The sequence below is a fragment of the Phyllostomus discolor genome, chromosome 6 (genome assembly GCF_004126475.2).
Source record: "Phyllostomus discolor isolate MPI-MPIP mPhyDis1 chromosome 6, mPhyDis1.pri.v3, whole genome shotgun sequence".
NCBI classification, from domain to species: Eukaryota; Metazoa; Chordata; class Mammalia; order Chiroptera; family Phyllostomidae; genus Phyllostomus; species Phyllostomus discolor.
This window is the reverse complement of record NC_040908.2, coordinates 113,277,015-113,296,594: the sequence shown is the minus strand read 5'-3', so window position 1 is coordinate 113,296,594 and position 19,580 is coordinate 113,277,015. Positions and strand designations below refer to the sequence as shown.

Below are 19,580 nucleotides of genomic sequence, written 5' to 3'. Positions count from 1 at the left end.
ATATTCTATGGGCACTCCTTTGTAGGTAACTGTCCCCTTTTCTCTTGCTGCTTTTAAGATTCTCTCCTTATCTCTAATCTTGGATAACTTAATTAGGATGTGTCTTGGTGTGTTTCTGCTTGGGTCTAATATCTTTGGGACTCTCCAGGCTTCCTGGACTTCCTGGAAGTCTATTTCTTCCACCAGATTGGGGAAGTTCTCCTTCATTATTTGTTCAAATAAGTTTTTCATTTCTTGCTGTCCTCTTCTCCTTCTGGAACCCCTATGATTCGGATATTGGAGGTTTAAATTTGTCCCAGAGCTTTCTCAGCCTCTCCTCATTTTTCTGAATTCTGTTTCTACATTCTGTCCCAGCTGGATGTTTATTTCATTTTGTTCCAAATCCTTGGTTTGAGTCCAAGTTTCCTTCCCTTCACTTTTGGTTCCCTGTATATTTTCCTTTATTTCACTTTGTATAACCTTCATTTCTTCCTTCATTTTGCGACCGAGCTCAGTCATTTCTGTGAGCAGCCTGATTACCAGTGTTTTGAACTCTGCATCAGGTAGGTTGGCTATCTCCTCAGCACTTAGCTCTTTTTCTGGAGTTTTGATCTCTTCTTTCATTTGGGCCATATTTCTTTGTCTTGGCACACCTGTTATGTTGGAAGGGGCAGAGGCTTAGGGATTCACCAGGGCAGGGCAACCCTCTTTGCTGCTGTTGTGGCACTGTCTGTGAGGTAGGGTCAGAGAGGGAACAATGACACTTGCTGGCTCTACTGTAGCCCTACTTTCTGTCACTTCCCTCACTTCCCAGAAGCAGATTGTGGCTTTCAGATGCTGATTCACGTATGGGTGGGTTTGTGTATGTTCTAGAACCCTGTGGGCCTCTCCCAAGGACTCTCCTGTGATCCTGAGAGTTTCTCCCACTGCACAACTCCTGCAAGATTTTTACATCCAGAGGTTTTGAGTCTGTAGTTTCCCACGTTGAGACCCTGGGTTCTGCAGTCGGTCTCACTTCCAATGGTTCTTCCCAGCTTATCAGCCCATGAATGTGGGAGCAACTGGTTCACCAGCCACCTCCATGGCTGTGTGTCTTCTCCACCTTGGCTGCTTGTCTTTGCCCCTCCTACCAGTCAGGATGAATGTTTCTTTAACTCCTTGATTGGCAGGCTTCCATGAAGTTTGAATATCTGCAGTTCTGCTTATTTTTTGTTCTTAAATCTGTCGTTGTCCTTCTTTTGGTTGTGCAAGGAGGTGAAGCATTTCTACCTATGTCTCCATCGTGGCTGGAACTCCTGGGCTGCTTTCTAGAGTGAAACAAAGGAATGACTTAGTGACATCACATAGACGGGGACTTGAAGGCATCCTTGCCATTAAATATTGCCCCAATGGAGTGTTCAAAATCCACCATTAGGGATATATTCCTTTAGGTAAGTATTGTTTCTCCATATTCACATGGTGAATATCAGAGGCCTCTTGAAATGTGACCATTGCACCTCAGACATTTTCTGAATATGTGCATTATGCCCAGGAGATTGCAGATAGAAGGGAGACTTGTGCTGAAGGAACTCACATCCCTGAGGAGGACACTATGTACACAGAGCACTTACTCACAGTAGCCATGTGCAATAGTTGGACAACTAGATTTATCCTCATTTTATAGTTGAAAAATAAAATGTGACAAAGGTGACTTCTCAAAATGACATAACACAGAGTAGAAGATCTAGGGGAGAAAGCCCTCAGTTATCTTACTCATCTAGAAGACTGTCTTATCTATGGAATTTCTGAGCACAGTGTACTATCTCTGGGTTTCCCCTATGCAGAATTCTATTTGTCTCCTGTTTCTTAATAGTAACACTTAATTTCTCTTGGAGGAACAATACCCTCCCATCCCATACAGTCTTCGTAAAAGTGAGAAATTAGTGAGAGAGGCACTTCCACCACAATAACACTGGGCCCCTGATCCAATGATTTGTTGCCAAATCAGAGTGCCCTATTCAAACTAGCTATGCTTTCATGAAAACACATGACTCAAGCAAGACAAAGCAGACTATTGACATGGATGCTAGGAAAGAGTGCCTCTTTTTATTGCTGACATTGTAAATACTAAGAGGCATATAAATTTTAATCTTCCAAAACTATCCTTTAAACCAAAGAGAAAGAAACATTCATTGGAAATGGAAGCCAATGCAGAAGAAAAGAGAGATAATGAAGTAAGAGGTAAAAGGAGGCCAAGATTGAAGGGATGACAGAGGAAGAAAAGGAAGGGAGAAAGTGATAAAGAGGAATTATTGGGATTTCCTGGATCTAGTCAAGGCTGAAGTGGACCCTAACCACCTTAGACTTCTTAATTACATGAAACATTTCATTCTCTTGTTTTTTTAAATATATTTCATTTCAGTTCCTGTCACTTCCAGCCAAAAACTTATTATAATTCCAGCCAAAAGAGTTATGACAAATATTATGCTATATAGCTTTCTGTCAAATATAGATATATCCACATGTTCATCTATGGGTATAATATCAACATAGTAATAGATTCCAATCAATTCTAAATAAATATTTAAAAAAGAATCATTTATTTAAACTACATGATGAATATCAGACTGAGAAACTACTGACACTATGCAACAGTAAAAAGCACTAGACATGGCCTCCAAAGACATGATTCTAACTTCAGTTGCATAGAGAAAGAACTTGGTTCAAGAGCCAGTTCAATTACGTACCTGCTCTGCCACCTTGGACAAACCTTTTAATCCTCCTAATGGTCAATCTCCTCATCTGAAAAATAGGACATCTTCCTGTCTCTCTCACACACCAGATGTGAGAATTATTAGGGAAAAATATAAAGGTGCTATATTAACTTTAAAATACTGTATTAGATATGAGAGATTTATTACCAAGGCTACCTTGCTGAATAACTGGCCCTTTTCTAAAGTCTGTTTATGTCTCTGTGTGCATGTGCATATGTGTGTACTCACAGATGAGTGTTCTATGGGTATCACTACAGAATGAAATAGCATTTCAATGATTGCTCTCTCTTGTCACTCTTTACATTTGATCAAGTAAGTACTCAAGATGTGTGTTGGTTTGCAGTGGTACTTCCTGACTGATTTCCCCCATCAAGCATCATAGCAGAAAAATAATAATGTACTTTGGCAGACTCTAAATTAAAGTTGTTTGGATTGTTCAATACAAAATTCAATTCTATATGTACTATTTCATCCACAAACGCAAACACTCCTGACAGCATGTCCTATTGGCTTTTAAAGGTTCTGCAAAATACATCAGGTTTGTTAGATTCTGCCTCTTAAATCCAGGTTACTGAGATCAGTAACTCGGGTGGTCTTCCTCTTTTCTCCAACCCCATGTCTCATCAACCTGTCAGCCTTGGCCAGTCCCATTTCATCAGTCCTGCCCCATCAGCAATGCCAATTCCTGAATTCAGATCCTTTATCACTTCAGGGCTTCAACACCAGAATTTGTTTCTATAACTACCTTACCATGATACTCCTCAGCAAAAATTCTGTAATACTTCCATTATATACTAAATCAACTATTAATCTCTTAGTATATAAACAAGACTACTGAGTTGGCCCCTACCTTTAGCTCATCAGCCTTTGCTTCTTCTTCTACCCCATAAGTACCTTCTCTTCTACCGATACAAAAATTTAATTTAAGACTTTCAAAACTGCCAAGCTCTCTCACAGTTCCATACCCTTACACATATTGTTCCATTTGCATGGAACTCCTCACACTCTTCTAAACCACAGCTTCTTTGTTTAGAAAATGTAAAATCATTGAAAGAGAATTAACTCAAGAATCAACTTCTTTGTGAAGCTTTTTCTCAACATCATTTTGTCACTTCAACATTTTAAAGCTCAAATCTCTACATTATTATCACCATGGCTAATATTTATAGGATGCGTACCATGTTCCACCTACAGCACTAATCACCTTAATAAGCTAATCTCATTTAACCTTCTCAACACAATGAAGTGTATATTATTTTATTCCCATTTTACAGATGGGAAAAGCAAAACATGGGGATATTATTCCATTTCCTGAAATCACAGAGGTAGTAAGTGGCTAAACCAGGACTGGAATCCAGGTTGTCAGACTCCAGCACCCATCTGCCTAATGTCCATTACAACACACTTTACTACTTCTAATTCTATTAAAGCATTTATTACATTGTGCTTTAATTAATTTTTAGCATATCTTTTTCACTTTAAAAAAGCCTTGAGCTGACTGTGATCCAGATGTAAGGTCCATATGTCCTTCATTCAGGTCAGTCACTCAGTTGGTGAGGGAAACACCTAAAAGGGACAAATAGAAGAACATGTGCTAAAGGATCGTGCTGAGGGGAGTAAGGACAGAGTGCTATGGGGACACAGAAAGCAGGGTCTAAGGGGAGAAGAAGGGAATTTTAGGAAGGAATAGCCTGGGCAAAAAGGTACTGGGTCTGAGAAATTATCAGAAAGTTCAGAAGTCCTTTCCTGCATTTATCTTGCAGTTTGATCTGCAGCCTTCCAGCAGATGTATTCTGGCCCTGAAGGATTCCTGAGCCACTCCTGGGAATGGAAAGAGCAGTCCCAGGTTCTGGGGAATGGGAATCACAGCCTCTGATGGAAGACTGGAATGCTTTATGGAATGCATGTGCAAGTTGATTTGTACTCAGAGCTACTCCCAAGCACAGAGTGAGATTCCCAATGTGTCTGTGACCATGAAGATACCACCCAGCTTTCCTGAGTCTGTCTCCACATCAAATTGACATTGCATTGCATGTCCACTCTTTGGGAGCTACCATTTGAACCTAAGTCAGGAAGGAAGCCCAATCCTGGTATACAGGAAAGTACCTGATAGGACTGGCTTAATGAGAAGTTCATTAATTTGTTTGTTTGGTAGGTTGGTTGGTTGGTTGGTTGGTTTTCAAGATATACATGGAGTACTTTCTATTTTCACAAGTTTTGCTCAGTCCCTGGGCACAAATCAGAGACAGACACAGTCCAGTCCTGTATCTTAAAACATAATGGGAAATACAAGAATTTAACAAATAATTAACATTAAAGGGTATGAAGTGTTTTCATACAGGATTTATAAGGTACCTTGGAGTATTTAGCAGGAAGACCTAACTTCTTCCAGGGAGTCAGAGAAATCCTCCTTGATAAAGCAGAAGTGGTCATGTTTAAGCCAAAGCCTAAATGAAGAATGTGAGGATCAGCCAAGTAAAGATGGGAATGGGAAGAGCATTCCACATGGATTAAATAGTACATAAAAACCCAAGTCTAGAGAAGATATCTGTAACACAGACTTCTCAAGGAAAGGAAAACCAGTCCAATATACGTGAAGTGCAAAGTATAAAAGGGAGAGCAGCATACATGAAACAAAGGGGCGACAGGGATGAGATGAGAAGGCTTATAAACCAAGTTGAGGAATTTGGGCTTTCATGTTATTTAGTGAGACTATGTACCCTCATTTTTCTATTTTATTTCAAACATTCCACCATCACATGACCTGATTGTGTGGCTGTTCTGGCCAGATATGTCTACAGGCAGTCATCAGGGGTTCAGTATCTCTCTTTTCTCCCAGGGATAGTGTGATTAACATTAAAAATAGAATTGTCTTTGATTCCACTTATTTAAACAATGAAAAAAAGAAGCACCCTTCATTAAATTTAGAGACTCACATACATACCTAGTACCCACTATGGAAAGCAGACTGAGTTATATGCCCTGATAGGGGTACAAACATATATCATATAGGGTATGAGTGAAAATACTAATTGAAAGTTATATGTGGGAATCTAAATGAAAGTGACATTCAGCTAGATGTAGGGAGGTGGTGAGGACAGGGAGGATGGCATTGTAAGTACAGTCACAAATTAAACAATGCCACATTGATGAAGGACTATCAGGAGCATTTAAGGACAGGTATTAGTCATCTGTGCCCAGGCCTCCATGCACACTGAGGGGAGGTCAAAACAGTACATGGATTACAGGGTGAGCATATATCCTGAATAAATTCAGAACACTTGGCAACTAATAAAGCATAACAGTCAAGAGCACAAACTTTGCCATCTGAAAATCTGGGTTTCAATTCTGATTCTATCATTTCCTATTCTCATGACCTTGAGAACATGACTTAACCTAAGTTACATCCCAAATAGAAATGATGATGGTACCTGTCTCAGAGAATCACTGCAACAATTAAATGAGATAATAAATATAAAGCTTCTGGAACCTGTAGAGTCTTTTAAAAATGTTAGATACTTTTAATATTATCATTGTCTAGAAAAAATTGCTTTTCCCTGGTGGTTTAATTTGTTTCATATCCTTAAGAATATAAAAATTAAATTCTTTCTGTGGCCTGTTTAATAAGCCACCTTTATTGAAAGCATAAAATGAAATTAAATTTGGATTTATGTACAAAATACTTACTGTGTTTTTGTGTGCAAGAAAATAGAGTGAAGTGCATTGAAAGGTGAAAGTGATAAAAAGCCAACAGCAACCAAAATTTTCTGAGCAATTATAATGCCTGTATGCCAAGCACAGGTAACTACTAGTCCTTAATTGCTCTGTATCCCCTATATCAAGAACCACACTGATTCAACCTATACCACAGAGGGTTTTTCCCCATAATAAAGAAAATACCACTTCCGCTTATAATACCTAGGGAAAGAGGAAGCCTGAACCTCAGAAGAGTTTCCTCAAGCCCAGGGCAGAAAGAACAGCATTCTAGTATAGTAAGAGAGTGGGGACTTGTATTTAAAAGGAAGGGGAAACAGGCAGATTGCATGTCAACAAGTCAACCTCTCAGGGGCAGGAGATATAAGTTGTTCCCAGGTCACCAATTACAACTAGACAACAGTGTGAGAGGCAGCACACAAGGTAGTCCCTTAGCAACATAGGGTAAAAATAGTCCCAAAATTAGGAAAGCCTGAACCAAATTTCCAAAGCTCCCCCAACTCCAATCTTGTGAGAAATCCAGAAGCTTCCCCCTTGTCCCATGGGCTATGCCATGGCTAAAGCAAAGTGACTCTGTAGATGAGAGTTTCAACAGAGTTAGGCAGGAGCATCCTCAGCCCCAGTGAAAAGGATGGAGGCAGCAAGGGAGCAGAACGACCAGACCCTGCCAGAGACCAGGGAATACACCAATAATAAACCTTGCCCTCTGTGCCAATGGTGGGGGAAAACAACCACAACATTGCCAGGGAAGTGAGGAGAGCCAGAGGGCAGTAAGAGGGGCCATGGGGCCCTGGGCCCCTTCCAGCTACTACAGCAGGTGACACCAGCCCCAATCGCACAAACTTAGACAACATCTTGGAGAAGAACAGGGATGATCATTAACCAAACAGACTAAATCCTCCAAAGCCATTATTTAAATTGGAAAAGACTGAGAGATAAGTAATTAGAAAGTCTGAGGCTTCTACTCACACTCACATACACACTTCTTTCCAGCTTCCCAGTAACAACCCCTTAATCAGGCTTTTGAGGAAGATTACATCAGTTACAAAAAATAAAGTCTATATTCTCTGAGTATTAGTAGAATAAAATCATGACCCTGAATGCATGGAGTACCTCATCTGTTCTTTACAACAGGCTTGTGAGATGGATGCTATATTACCCCTATTTTGCAGACGAGTAATTGAAGCTTCATGAGGTTCAGTAAGTTGTTCAATGCCAACAACCTAGACCCTATCTCATATCTGACTGATGCCAAAGTAATCTTTCTAACTGCTATGCCAACTAAAGGTTAAACTCCAATTATGGAAGATACCAAATATCAGCCTATGAACTTTGAGCTTCATTCTATAGAAATAGAACAAAATAAGAAGCTTTGCAGTAGGGAGGGAGATTATTATACTTGAGGTTTAAAGGAATCCACTTTCAAGGCAATATAGGGAAGAGATTAAGCAAGTAGAGACCAATGCATGAAGTCCAGGTAGAAGGTTTACAAAAAAATAGTGTCAGAATTAAAATTCAGACCTCTTTGATGTAAACATCAGTGGGTTTTCTTCTGGGCCAAACTGCCTCAGAAGAAAATGACCTCCATATTGCAGACAGAAGGAATATAAGTAGGGTGGTACCATCTATTGAGTGATGGGAGGCATGTCAGTATTGAAAGGTAATATTAAAATTTATTCCAGATATATGCTTTCCCTAAATATGAATCTCCTTGAAAAATACATAGGATTCCATAAGTTCTAAGAAACCACCTGCAAACCTCTTGATAAGAGCCTCATCATTATGATATATGTCCCAATTAATATTTTCTCAGCATGAATCTATTGTATTATTTCAATTGCTTTTAAATGTTAAAACATAAAAGTTCTTTTTAACACAGTTCATAAATTTAATTGAAAGGTTTTGTAAAATTATTGCAATCTCTTTGAAAAGGTAGAAAATATTTTTAACAGATAGATAGCCTGACTTCAGATAAGTTCTAGGAAATGAACCTTTTTAGTTATTAATGAAGTCAAGATATACACAACTAAAATTATCAACAGGAAAGCAAAGATGATAATAAATCAATCATTTGGTTCAATTCAATCCAATTAAATAAATTGTTATTGAACACCTACTTCATGCAGGGCACTCTGCTAGGTAATGGGATTACAAGGAGGCTTGAGATGAAGTTTCTGTCCCCTAGGACTCAGAAATCTATCTTGCTACAGAAAGAACATGGCTTTTACAACCATACTGTCCTGGCATTGAATTCTGGCTCTGAAGCCCTCACTTCTCCTTTAAAACAGTCAAAACAATATACTATACCTAATTTTCACAGTTACTATACAAATTCTAACAAAGTAGGTAAATCCCAATAAATGTAAGCTATTAGTTAGCCCTGGTAAATAAGAATAGTTTACTAACAACTATAATAAATGACTAATGTAATATATTATAAAGAAGCAGAGAGCCTTGGCTAGTGTAGCTCAGTGGATTGAGCTCAGGCCTGCACACCAAAAGGTTGCTGGTTCGATTCCCTGTCAGGGCACATACCCGGGTTGTGGACCAGATCCCCAGTAGGGAATGTGTGAGACACAGCCACACACTGATGTTTTTCTCCCTCTCTCCTTCCCTTCCCCTCTCTATAAAAATAAAACTAAAAATAAATACAATTTTAAAGAAACAGAGACATGATGTTTTTATTTAAAAGGGGGTGTTTTTAAGAGAAGAAAGTGGGTAGAAATTGAAAGGATTGTTTGGGTTTTTTTTTTCAGTCATCCAGCGAATGTTGTTGGATAGCAGACAGTGCAACTAAAAAAGAAAACTAGAGCTTTATCAAGCCAACTACATTCTCATACGTTGTATTATTTAATCTTAACCAGAACACGTTATTTTGTCTATTTTACATATAAGGAAGCAGACTCAGAGAGATTAGGTGCGCCCCAAGGTCACACAGCTACCAAGTAGCAGAACTAGAATCCAAACTTCTATATACCTAGTGCCTTGTATCCCGGTGCCTCCTTTCAGCCTATCTGGAGATTCCTACACAAAGGAGCTTGTAGAAGATGTTCCATAAACATTTCCTGATTGGAGAGGAGTTAAAGGAGCAAGGTGAATGTAAAAGGAGTATATAGAAGCTGCCCAGCTAGAGAGGTTGGAGAATTCAGCAGGATTTGGAAATTTTTGGTATAAAAAGGCAGGAAATTAGAAGAGACTGAGATGGATGTGAATGCAACCCACCTATCTCTAAGTTCCAAGTTTGGAATGTTGGTAAATTGATGCTTCCATAGACCTCCTTCAAAAGCAAAACAGAGAGTAAGATTGTTTTTTTAGTATACAAATGTAGTTTCTTCAAATGTTTTCAGGTGGCCACCTTCTGCATTCTCCCACTATAATGATTTACCCCTGAAGGAGTTCCTTAAAGAATATGCTACATCTTTTTAAAATCGTAGCTTCCAGAGATAAATGCAATGATCAAAGTTGTGGTCAGTTTGAAAAAGGTCAAAAAGCACCATCACCACCTTCCCATTAAACACTATCAAAATTAATGTGGCCTAAGATGTTACAGGTATTTTGTTGCATTTTGTTTTTAGCAGCTATACACCATTTACTGACATAATAGTTTGTGTAGGATTCAATAAACTTGTTTTTAATTGACCAAAAGAAATACAATCCTGGAATTTTCCAAAGTCTTTAAGAGATACTCACAGAAAAAACTTAAAATTTCAGACTATAACTAGGGTTAAAGAGGCTTCAGAATCACAACATTGTTTCCTAAATAAGAATGACAAGTGAAATGTTTTCTCCTCAGTAATTCAAAAGGAACCAAACAACTGTCTAAAAAACAAATACATCCTCAGTGTAGCAGCTCTTGTCTTCCCCATTTGTTTTCATTCTGCCTGCATCACAAATTGGACACGACTTTCAGAGGCAAGTTCTCTAGGAAAGAAAACTGATTAAAATGGAAAGGTTTCCCCAAGAAAGACATGCTTGTATTGGAATCACAATTATTTAAAGAAAAATAAATGAATAAATCCACAGATCTGAATTGCTAGCTTAATATTTCTGAACTGAGGCTTTCTGAGGTTGTGTTGTTTTATCAAAAAGCTTTAATACCTGAGAAATATCTAACTTATACAGACTGTGGCTCCTTCTTAGGATATTGCCTTAGTAATGGAGCAAAGAGGGTACTCTTTACCACCAACTGGGGTTCCTGAAGAAACACACTACGAACTAGAACTACACAAAGCATCAGTCTCATCTGTAAGGACAAGGACAAAGGAAGCACCTAAGTGGTTGCATAAGAGAATTAATTCCAAATCCTTAATAACAGGCATGGATATGAATAAATAGGGGAAGGATACACTTATTAAATTAAGGTAAAACACTTAGAACCAAAATAACGAATTTTCTCTTTATGTTCAGGATTAAAAGAAATACAGACCAATCATGCACTAAATTTTCCTCAGATCCTATCTTCAGAAATTAATCATTTGTTGAGCAAGTACTCATTGCCAGGAAATAAGTAAGTACTGGTAGTACAAAGAAAAATAAGGCAAATTTCCTGACTCCTGTGTCAGTAGCTCTAATTTGAGAGTGATATAAACCAACAAATTATAACATGGCATACTTGCCAGTAGGTATAACTGGCTTCAAGGGCTCTTTTCATGAAAAACCTGCAGTTTGTCTTCAGGCTTCTCTACTTTTTCTTTAATATATTATTTTTCTTTTCTGAACCACCACCTTACCACAGACTTCCAGAACCCTTAACCGCTAGCATGGGAGAATCATACCAGCATGTGATGAGCAGTCTCCAATTTATAGTCATAGTTCCCAGGCTTTAATTCGGGATTTATCATTAATAAGCTGAGTGATTCTGGGTGAGTCATTTTTTTTCTTTCTGGACCTTTATTTCCTCTCTTGTAAAACAGAGAAAAGATCTGAAGAGTCTTCAGGATGTCTTCCAGGTCTTATATTCCATGATAGGCTCTACAGCTACCAGGAGCATTTGAACAAAAACAGCAATGCTGAACCAAAAAGCAGTAACTCTTTGATAATGGAATTCCAATACTGCTGCCCCTTGGGGAAATAAATTGGAGACTGAAGGTACTAGGTTTATGTGATCCCAATCGATTCAACAGGCATTTGAAGAGGGTCTACTATGGGCCAGATGAAGAAATAGCTTCTGCCTTCAAGGAGTTTTGGTTTCAGTGGCAAAAGTAGACTTGTAAACAGACAATGACTAAATGAAAGAATAAGTATTGTGAGAGGGGAAATATCTTATTTCCATAAGAATTTATGTCATGTCACAAAGCATGGGGTGAATACAGACAAAACCTAAAACAATCTAGAGTTTCAGAAAAGGCTTTCCAAAGGTCATGACAATTCAGCTAAAAAAAGAAAGAGGGAAGATTTTCCAAGACGAAAAGTGTGAATGGGAATGTCTTCCAGGCAGTAAGGCTTAGAAGTTCAATTAGCAGAATACCTCTACAAATTGCAAGCTACTCACTGTGTCTACAGCCCAAGGTGTACACATTGCAAAGGAGCAGTATGTAAGTTGAATATGGAAAAGTAAGCAAGAGCCAGAAAACCAAGACCTTGTGTCTCATGCTAAGAAGTTTAGACATTATCCTGTGGATCTCCAGGACAGTGAAAAGGTTGAAGCCAAAATGGGTTTTCCATAAGAATCTTGTCCTTCATCACAACTTGGACCAGTTTGTCTCTCTCAGATAAACTTAACACTTGGGATCAGTCTGCATGCCCTTTCCAGTCTGTTCTCGAAAATCTCCTAAGCTGCACCTTCCATAACAATATCCCTAAGATCCTGTTATGCAGACCCCAGGAGAATTCATTCTGTACAAGCTATGCATTTCTGCATGGGCTGCTTCCCAAGCAAGACAGCCAAAAGCTGCAGCACAAGCTCCAAACAAATTCTTTAGGTCCTGAATTATTCAGGACACTATTAAAATGAGACTCACGACTCACAGGGCAAATTAATTTTAATTTTTAAACAGGCAACATTTTAAATTGTTCATTTCTTTGAAATGTATCCGCCTTGGCATTTTTATCATCAGAAGAGTAAGTAAAGCTCATAGCGGAAAGAGGAAAAAGGGCTGGCAAGCCCTAAACTGGGACTCTCTCATGTCCGGGAAGGGGCTTTCACAATAAGTAATGGATTATCTATTCTTGAAGGGTATACATCTTGAAAGATCCAGTGTCAGTCTATCTAAGAAATTCAGTACTAGAAGTACATTTTTTCCCCTCTGGTTCTGTCATAACTTGTGGTCAGTAGCCTGAAACTCCAGCACCTTCATACAGCATGCTTTATTGGACCCTGCAGCTATTTCCACACAAAAGCACAAGGAAAGCACAGTCCATGGTCTAGGTTTTGAGGCCTAAGAACATTCCTTTGAACTGAAGACTTCTCTCTAGGACAAGGACTATTTGTTCCTGTCCCACATTAGGTTCCTGGTACCTTAAAAACAGTTGCTCAATTAAGTTTTACTCTACTGACCTGAATTTCATATGGAAAACCCTTGTCAAATAGGGAATATCCTCTATGTTTTTTATTTTCTTCTGTACCATCTCTGCTCTTGATGACTAGTAGTTTAAGTGTCCTTGGAATGTTTAAGGGCCCCAAGGACAAAATTAAATGCCAACCATCACTTCTACCTATGCTCTGCTTCAAAAACAACCAGATTCTGACTCTCCTGTCATTTAGACATTCAAGAAGACCAGTGTGGCTGCCTAACCTGACTAAGCTGCAATTAAGGAGTCCAAGTTCGGGTTAGGGTAAGACTGGTACCCACACTTTCTCCCTCCCAATCCAGGGCCTTTACCACCACACTCCATGGCCCAATGTAATTGAGAAGTCTCTCAGACACCATATCTTTCAATATGTCTGTAAAGGAGAATTATTTAAATTGACATATAATGATGTAAAATATTATAATAGTTTAAGGTGCATGACACAAGGATTTGACATGCACACATATTATGTAATGATCACCACAATAAGTCTAGTTAACATCCATCACCATACATAGTTACTAATCCTTTTTGTGATGAGAAATTAAGATCTACTCTCTTAGCAACTTTAAAGTACATAATACAGTACTGTTAACTGTAACTACCATGCTGTACATTACATTCACAGAAGTTATTTATCTTGTAACTGGAAGTTTGTACTTTTTGACTCCTTTAACCCATTTTGCTCACTCCCTGGCACCCCACAGGTGACCACCAATCTACTCTTTGTGTGTATAAATTTGTTTTTATTTTTTTAGATTCCACATATAAGTAAAATCATACCATATTTTTCTTTCTCTCTGACTCATTTTTCACTTAGCATAATACCAGGAAGAATTTTTTATAGCTATTTTGTATCTGAGAAAAACTGAGGCTGAACATGATTGATTAGTAGACCTAAGATCACGCAGAAAACCAGTGATAGTACTAAGGTTACAATCCTTGTACATCCAAGTCAACGGTTCTTATTCTTTTGACTCTCCTGAGGTTTTGGGTAGACTTGGATGAACTCTCTGAATAAGCAGGGAGTCTTTTATTCCACAGCTCCTACTCAGGCTTACAGCTTATGTGATAGTTCTTGAGAGTGGTGCTTCCTCACCTCTAAGCACAAAAGATTTCTTATTCTCTGCCCATCTGTGTCTCATCCCAATTTCTCAGACTCACCAAGGTTCTTTCCCATGACACCACAAGACTGAAATTCACTAGCATTCCAGAAACGATTCCAGGGTCCCAAAAGGAAGCTCTGTTCATTTCCATTCTTCCACTCTTAGCTCTGCTCTTTTTTCCAGGCCCCTGACACTGTCTTAACTAAAGGCCTCACCATCTCTCATACTTGACAGCTTCCTAACTGGTTGGTCTCTCTGCCTCCTGCCTTTCCGTCTTTCAATCCATACTCCACACTAAATTCAAACATGTGGCTCCAAAATGTAAATATGAACATGTCACTCACCTGCTTAAAACCCCTCAACTACTTGATCACATCCAAATGTTAAGCAGGATATGGAAGGCTCTCCATGTTCTGGGCTCTGAGTCCTCCCTTGTCTCTTCATACTCTCCCTTCATACTCTTCATACTCTCTTCATACTCTCATTCTTAAACCTTAACTCTAACAATATCAAAATATCACCATTATTCTGCAGCACACCTGTAATTTCACACATACTGCAACACACATGCACACATTTCCAACTAGTAAATTCCTAAGCATTCTCATAACCTAGATTCAGTGTGGTTCTTTCATGAAGCTTCCTACGCATGTTGAAGGGAAAGTTTATCACTCACCTTTGAGCACTCACTATTCCTTGTACATCCTTAAATTATAAAACCTAGCCTATATCAATCTGTCATTTCAGAACTCTCTTCACTTTTCCTCATGAGACTCTGTGTTCCTTAAGGAAAGAGAGAGACTATGTCTTATGCATCTTTGCATTAGGTTTGAACATGCTAAGCATTCAACAATCACTTGGTAAATGAATGGGTTAAATAAGTAGTCTAAAAATTAATGTAACAAGTAATGGTATCAGGATAGCTGAATTCTACTCTCAGGTCTCTCCATAACTTTTTAAAAAAATAATTGAAGTTGTCATTGTTTTTAAATCCTCACCCAAGGATATGTTTATTGATTTGAGAGAGAGAGAAAAAGAGAAAGAAGCATCGACGTGAAAGAGAGACATCTACCAGTTGCCTCCTGTATGCACTGTGACAGGGGATCACACCTGCAACCTAGGTATATGCCCTAACCAGGATGAGTCCATAACATTTTTGGTATATAGGATGATGCTCCAACCAACTGAGCCACCTGACCAGGGCTCGGTAACTTTTTGTGTTAAAAATCAGTCTTTAGAAGACTGATTTTATTTTTATGTCCTATCTAAATAATTTTCTATATGAAAAAACAGCTCCCCATTTCCCCCATTTCCCAGGCCCTAGTAACTACCATTCTATTCTCTGTTTCTGTAAGTCTGGCTTTTTCAGAGTCTGCATATAAGGAATAGCATACAATATTTGTCTTTGTTTGACTCCCTTCACCTAGCATAATGCCCTTGGGGTCTGTTCATGATGAAGAAATTCGCTAACACTGCAGTGCTAATCACATTGAGATATATATATATAAGTGTATCAAATCAACACAATGTACACCTTAAACTTACACCATGTTATATGTCAATTATATCTCAATGAAGCTGGATAAAATAAAATACAATAAAACATTTTTAAATAAAAACAGTAAGTACTGTAGACACTGAAGTAGAGGCTGACAATACTGGTGTCAATAAATATGACCTTGCCTTCAATAGATATGAGGGTCTGTTGGAAGAAACAGACTTTGAATCAATTAAAGATATTAAGTTGTGTCAAAGGGGGGTTACGAAAAGCAGTGGGAACACAAGAAATGATACTGAATGTACACAGATAGTTGCCCTGGGAAAGTCAGAATGGCTTTACAGATGAGGTGATACGGGAGCTGAATCCAAAAGGAGAAATTAGTTTTTCAGACAGGGAAGAGCATTCCAGGCCAGGTGAACTGCATGGTCAAATACACAAAAAAGTGAGAGAAATCAGAGTGGAGGAACATAAACATTCAGTTACATCTCTTAGCCCAAAAACTTTGGAGATAAGGAACATAAAGGAAAGGAAAAGTATTCTCTGGGTTTCCTGAGACTTGTCACCAGCCTCCTAAGGGACAGTAATCCCCTACCATAAGCACCAGCCACATCTCATCTGCACTGCTGTCTCAGTACAGGTTTCCTGGTCAAAGATGTAAGTGGGGCACCTCTTATTTCTGATGCATTACATTGTGCTGCAGCTTCTTTTCGTGGGAGCCTACACAGCCCAACAAACAGGACCCTCCTCTTCAGAGGCCCCAGTGCCCCAGAGGGGCTCTTCACAGAAAAGCAATGTTATCCATGTTAATTCTTTGTAGTGACGGATAAACACTAAACAGTTGGTTTAACATACTCCTTAAATTGTCTCTAAACAATGTGAAGAAAATAAACATTTACTATATTAGCTGTTAAACTTTTTATTAACATTTATAACCTTCTGTACCCTCAAGTTGAAGACTGCAAGTAAGAAGCTGAGAAAGGAATTAGAAATGATATCCACAGCTTATGTAGCACTTACTGTGTTCTGGTTATGACTGTAATTGCCTCACAAACATTAATGGAGTTAGTCCTCACTAGAGTCCAGTGAGGCAAGTCCTATTACTGTCTTACTTTACAGGTGAAGAAACTGAGGCTCAGATAGATGGTTCCTCACTTACTTGCTGATAAGTGGTGAAAACTGACATTTGAACTCAGGCAGGAGACTCTGCAGACTTTGCTCTTAAGAATAAAATATGCAGCTTGCCTCATTGATACAGTAGACACAATTACTCTGTCATATTATGTACCCAATGCTATGACAAAATTGTATCATTTGGAGATAGAATATGTGGTAAAATGGCTGTAACCAATAAGAGCTACAGGAACTGTCAAGGAGATAGTAAGAAAAACCCCCAACAGATGAATGGCTTAGAACCAGCTGAATCCAACATGGCAACTAATTTCACTTTACAGTAATCCATAGACACAGTATACACTCACAGTAATAGATTAGCATGTTAAATGGCACACCCCAATCACCATGATCAGAAACAGAAAGCCCATATGAGGACACAAAACAGCCAACAGTGGTCCTCTGAGAAGTCTCTACTCCTTTCCTGGAAAGATTCTGAGTATTCCTCACCCTCATTGAATGCCCTACCCCATAATTAAATGAACCTCAATTAAAAAAAGTTAATTCCACTACAGAGGGGTCACTCTGCCTATGGAGTAGCCTGACATATGGTCTCACTGTTTTATTAGTAAACTCATTTTCACTTTAAACTCTATGCTGGTTCCCATTTGTATTCTTTCCTGTGCAAAGCCAAGAACCACAGCGGGTCACAGACCCCCAAATGCCTGCACCAATTTAATCCTCATGAAAGCCTATACTGTGAATTAAAAGCTGAGGCTTGGAGAGGATAGCTGACCTGATGTTTCACAGCTGGTAAGTGAAAGACTTAGAATTTGAATTCAAGGCTGTCTGACTTAAAACTCACGCCACGTTCGTTGTCTGTCTCTATAAATGCTGCAGGTTACAGAGAAGGAGGAGAACTGGTTAACAAAGCAGAAGGCCTGACTTCTCTGAATGACATTATTTGCATTTTAATTTCAATCTCTGATAGAATTGAAAAAATCTGAAACTGAGACTTCAGTAAACACTAAGGAGTTTTGCCTGGATCAGTGGTTGTCAAACACTGCTCCTGAAGCCCCAGAGACTTCTCCCGTGAAGGAACTTCAAGCCCTTCACGTAATCCCCTACATTAATCAGCTTTTGTTGCAGGGACAAACAATTCTAAATCCCTGGGCTTCACAACAACAAAACTTTATACTTCACTCACCTGACATATGGTCCGGACAATAAAATTTCCAGAAACTGTGTTACCTCTAAAATTATAAATTCAATCTCCTACTAACCAACCACAAATTCCTACCCTTTTTTCAGCTCACTTGCTTTACTACCCCGTACCTATTATTATTCAGCTTCATCGAGATCACCTACCCACTGATGCTTCTACTTTTGATCTAACTACCAGCATTCTGTCATGTAGACCACAGCCCAAACCCATGGCCCTTGGTTATTATCAAGCTCATACTAATATGGATAACTCCCTTGTTTCCATCTCCCTAACCTCTGCTCATCCCAGCCCTATATGAACCTAACCCTCTGCCTTCTCATTGCCTCATTTAAGCAGCTGAATTTCCTAAAGAACATCATACAACTGGAAAAATTGCTTTCACCATATATTCATGATCACCAACCCCAAACTCAACATGGCCTGGCAATGTTACTGAGTTCTAATAGACTGTCTCCTACCCTACACAAAATTCTTCAGTTTCTTCAAAGATTCCATACTGCAGTCACATTTAGACTAGTTGGTCTCACCTTATTTTATTTTAAAAAGCCACCTTCCTCCCCTCAAATCTACAGAAATACCTAATCTTCAGCCATTTCTATTTCTTATTTAACCATGAAACTTTCCTTCTGCTAGCAATGGTCCCTCCCTCAACCCTTTCCATATGCTTTGAATTTTATTTTCTCTCATGTTCTCAATTACTCTTTTCTCTTTTGCATCTTTTGTCCCTCGTTCTCTAATAGATTTTTACATCACCATTAAATCTGTTTTCACTTTTCCCAGACTTATAAAAATAATCCTCTCTAGCTCCCAAATCTGTTTCTAGCTACTGTTCTACTTTTCTGCAAAACCAAAGTTCTCAAAAAAGTTAAAAAAGATATCTACTATAGTTCAATGAGAAAAAAGAAACCAATATATATAATACACCTTTCACTAGGTCAGATCTATGCCAGATGTTCAATAAATTATTAAAACATTAGTAAAAACTGTAATAAAAAATAATTGCAACTGACACAAAAATTTTCATATAGGCTAGCACAGCCCTCAGCATTGTAAGTAAATTATCTCAATTTGTTCTTACAATGACCCTATGGAGTCCATATTAATTTTATCCCAACTTTGTAGATGATGTATCTGAAGCTTAGAAAAGTTAATTTGCCCCAGGTCACAAAATTCAAAGAACATATGACCAGGATTTTCTTCTAAATCTGATTCAATAACCAGAAATTATCACCCTCTAAATTATACCTGTCTTCTATTTCTCCAGCACTCTCTATGTATCTCTACCTCATAAGAACAGAGATAATTCTTCCCAAGAGCAGAGGAATAATAGTCCGGAAGCACCTCTGTGAGGTTGGATGATGCTGGCATTACCTCCAAATCCTTGGCATATCAGTACAGGAGCAGATCCACTAGGAAGATTCCAAGGAAAGTGTTTTTATGGGGAACACCAGGTTTAACTCACAAGAATTATGGAGGAAACATCCTGTGGATAGTTAAGCAATCAGAGGGGAGGGGGGAAGGGACAATGTTGGAAAGAAGGGAAAAGGGTTAGTCAAAGAACATGTATAAATTACCCATGGACATAGACAGCGGTGTGGGGTTGACCGTGGGAGCAGGGGATAGGCTGGGCAGAAGAGGACAAAGGGGGAAAAATTGGGATAACTGTAATATAATAACAACAA

General features: G+C 38.7%; 1 long non-coding RNA gene across 1 annotated transcript; it reads right to left on the bottom strand.

The window, feature by feature from the left end:
* Window positions 1-1,128: 1,128 nt before the first annotated feature.
* Window positions 1,129-19,310, bottom strand: LOC118500992. Its single transcript, XR_004903564.1, has 2 exons — window positions 19,270-19,310; window positions 1,129-1,286 (listed from the first exon to the last, which is right to left on the bottom strand). It is a non-coding gene; the product is annotated as an uncharacterized LOC118500992 (long non-coding RNA).
* Between the last annotated feature and the right edge of the window lie 270 nt (window positions 19,311-19,580).